Source organism: Gekko japonicus, unplaced genomic scaffold (assembly GCF_001447785.1).
Source record: "Gekko japonicus isolate JY-2015 unplaced genomic scaffold, Gekko_japonicus_V1.1 scaffold484, whole genome shotgun sequence".
Classification (NCBI taxonomy): Eukaryota; Metazoa; Chordata; class Lepidosauria; order Squamata; family Gekkonidae; genus Gekko; species Gekko japonicus.
The window spans coordinates 939,290-942,964 of record NW_015168059.1 but is presented as its reverse complement, the minus strand read 5'-3'; the positions used below and the strand labels follow the sequence as shown (position 1 = coordinate 942,964).

The window sequence follows — 3,675 nt, the reverse complement described above, 5'->3', positions numbered from 1 at the left end:
GGTCCGGGGGAGGGGGGGGGGGGGGGGGGGCGCCCCGCGGAACTTCTTCCCGGCCAAGTTTCCTCCCTGGCCCCGCCGCCCCGGGGTGTGTGTGTGTGTGTGTGTGTGTGTGTGTCTCCCTTCTTCGCTCTCGCCGTCCCGTCCCGTCCCCGGTGCCCCCCTCGTGGGCCGCGCCCGCCCGGGGTCCGGGGAGCAAAACTTCGCCCTGCTGGGCTCCGGCGGAGCTCTGCCGCTGAAGGCATCCCCCGCCCGCCTGCCTCCCGGGGAGGGAGAGTGCCCTCGAGGGGCGCAGCCGTCTGCGTGGCCCGGGAGGCGCCGCCTGGGCTGGGGCTCTTCTGCCCGCTGCTTCCCCAGAGGCGCTGAGAGGGAGGGCGCCCAGTGCCAGAGCCGCCCTTCCCTGGCCCACCACTCCCCGGCCCGGCCAGCTGGGCGGCCGCTCCTCTTCGGAGCGCTGGCCTCGAACGCGTGGGCCGGCTGTGCCGCGTGCAGCCCTGGCAAGGGGGCTCAGGGGGCGGGGCCTGGGCGTCCCGGCATCAGGTGTCCGCAGCGGGCTGAGGCGTGCCGGGGGGGGTGGGGGGGGGGGGGCTGTGGCCGGCACTTGGTGTCTGTGGCGGAGAGGGAGACCCCCCCAGGGCAGGAGTGTGCAGGGCATCCTTCGGAGCTCCCCCTTGCATGCTTGGACCTCCTGAGGGCCCCTGGTGTTTTTGGCCACTGTGTGACCCAGAGTGTTGGACTGGAGGGGCCATTGGCCTGATCCAACATGGGCTTCTCTCTTATGTCTGGGGCAAGTGATGCTCTGTCTTCTTGGTGCTTGGGGGGGGGGGAGCAACAGTGGGAGGGGACTTCTAATGTCCTGGCCCCACTGCTGGACCTCCTGATGGCCCCTGGTGTTTCTGGCCACTGTGTGACACAGAGTGTTGGACTGGATGGGCCATTGGCCTGATCCAACATGGGCGTCTCTCTTATGTCTGGGGCAAGGGATGCTCTGTCTTCTTGGTGCTTGGGGGGGAGTCAACAGTGGGAGGGCTTCTAATGTTCTGGCCCCACTGCTGGACCTCCTGGTGGCCCCTGGTATTTCTGGCCACTGTGTGACACAGAGTGTGGGACTGGATGGGCCTTTGGCCTGATCCAACATTGGCTTCTCTCTTATGCTCTTATGTTCTTATGCCTTTCTCCCTCCTTGTCACTAGAGTCTCTTCCAATTGCTGAAAATGGCATTTGAGCTATCGGTTTGGAGGGGGGGGGGTAGAGCAGAGTTCGTCTGCTGCAGCCAAAATAATTAGGAGTCTTTTGTGGCATTTTGCAGACTTAGCACTTGATTCCAGCTTTCTTTGTGGGTTTATTCTGATGCATGTGGAGCCTACACTGTTGCATTGGGAGAAGTGGGCTCCAGTCCCCAAAGCAAATGCTGCCGGGAAGGGGGGGGGGAGTTGCGCCTTCTAGATGCCACAGGATTCTTTTGTTCTCTTCTTTGCCCCCCAGTACTTGCAACTTTCCCTCTTTTCGTTCTCCTTTACTTCTGGACAAGTTCTTCCACTGTCACCGGGTGCTACTCGTCTTTTCCCTCCCGTCTCTTTGCTCTTTCTTTCCCCCCATTTTCTTCACTCCCTTCTCTTCCGTGTCCAAACAGTAACGGGAGGCTCCGTGACCGTCCTCCCCTCTCCCAGACTGCTTTGTGATCCCAAAAGCTAACAGCCAATGAGTATTTAGCAGTTTATGCAACTCAGCCAGAACAGCAAACGGACGTTTCCAGATGCTGGACAGGACAATAAGATATTCTGAGCTGAGCAATTGCAGTGTGAGTTGGGTGCCACCTCCTTCTATTCCCTAACATGCCTGGCTTTCTTATTAATTTTTTCCCTAGGGGTGAAATCAGACAACACTTTCAGGAGACAGACCGCGAAGGGAAGCTGTGTTAGTCTGTCTGGAGCAGGAGAAAAGAGCAAGAGTCCAGGGGCACCCTAAAGACTAACACAATTTGTGGCTCCTCCCCTGCCCCAAATCCTGTTAGGCCTTAAGGTGCTACTGGACTGTTACACTTCCAGGAGTCCAGCGTTGCGTGTCCCATTTTTTGGAACGGCTCTTCTTGTTTTTGGTCTGCGGGCAGTTGGGGTGTTGGCTTCTCTTTCTTTTCCCTTCTGCCTTCCAGTTTTTCCTTCAGGCCTTCTCCAGTGAGTACGAGAGCTGTGGCCAGGAGCGTGGAAGTCCCGCAGTTCTGGAGAGTCACCCGTTACGGGGGGGGGGGGCTGAGCAGATGTGCCCCCCCCCAGCCCTTTCTTGCTTTGCTTAAGCTGTGCACGGTCGGATCTGGTCTGCTCATTTTTATTGAGGTGGATTTAGCAGCTGCCTATTTCAGAGTCACCCCAAGGCTCCTAACAGCCCTGCTTGCCCTTTCATGAGATATTGCAAAGAAATGCGCTGCAAGCCATGGAAATTGGACGCTTACTTGCTGGCTTGCGTGCTGCTCATTGGTTCACGAGCCCCAAAGGCAACAGTTGAAGGCCGCCTTCTAGTCCCCGGCTCTCTCTACCTTAAACCGGTCCTCGTCTCTAAATGCCGGTAACGTGGCTTCCCTGGCGCTGTCTGCTTTTCACAGGTTCTAAAATAGCTGACTTTTTTTAACGTTATGATGCATCGCTAGGTTTTCAGCCAGCGCACAGCTCTTAAGGCGGATCCTGCTTTCAAGGGGGCGGGCATCTTGGTCTTTTGCACCCATTGCCTGCTCCAGGGAGATGTTTTAGCTTGTGGGAAGCTGGAGCGGCCCCACGGTGGACATGTCAGGCTGGATGCTGAGGCTGTGTTTTTTCAGGGAGGTGCTGCGTTCAGCCCCAGATCTGGCACTTGTCTCCGTGGTGCTGATGCTTAAGTAAAGACCAATGCTAACGTGTGTCCCTAAACCCAACTCCTCAGCACAGATTCGGGGGGGGGGGGGGCTGGATATATTTCAGCAGCTTAAAGTGGGGAATGAAAGGCAGAGAGGCCGGTCAGCACTTTCCTACACAACGTCCAGCCAGGGGCAAACAGCTGCTTCGGTTTGTACAGTGTCCAGTTTGCCTCTTCTCTGACCTTCTGTTTCAGTGAGGACTGGATACCCAAGGCTGGGTTCTTCAGGCAGTTAGTGTGGTGGTGACGCTCTCAGACTAGGATCTGGGGGGCCCCGGTTCAGACCCACCCGTCTGTTGTGGAAGCGACTCTGGGCCAGTCACACTCTCAGCCTAGCCTACCTCACAGGGTTGTTGTTACGAGGAGTATATGGAGGAGAGGAGAGCGATGACAGCCACCTTTTGTCCGTTGGGGAGAAAGGTGGGGTATAAACGAAGTAAGCAAACACCAATCAATAATTTTGTTTTTAAATAAATGGGTGTCCTGCGCTATGGCTCTGGTACAGCTGAGTGCAAGATGTAATTTTTATCAAGCAGCCAGGTGGGCTTGATTGCTTTTATTGACCTTGTCTGAATGTCTTTTCCCAGGGATGCCGTCTCCACCTACCAGCCCTTTTGGCCACTTGGCCTAGATGCAGTCACACACACACCCCCAACTCAATCGAAGTCAGGATACCCATAGATTCTCCCCCCACCCCCACCCCGAATCCCTGGACTTTACAGTAATTTCTTTGATATTCTTTTGTGCTGGCCCCTATAACTGCCACTGCTTGGCCTGCGCACTCCGCTCTTC

The 3,675-nt window shown here is 56.8% G+C and overlaps 1 protein-coding gene across 1 annotated transcript in view; it reads left to right on the top strand.

The window, feature by feature from the left end:
• VCL (vinculin) overlaps positions 1–3,675 on the top strand; it is a 147,277-nt gene that overhangs the window by 283 nt on the left and 143,319 nt on the right. The gene's annotated exons all lie outside the window — the stretch shown is intronic.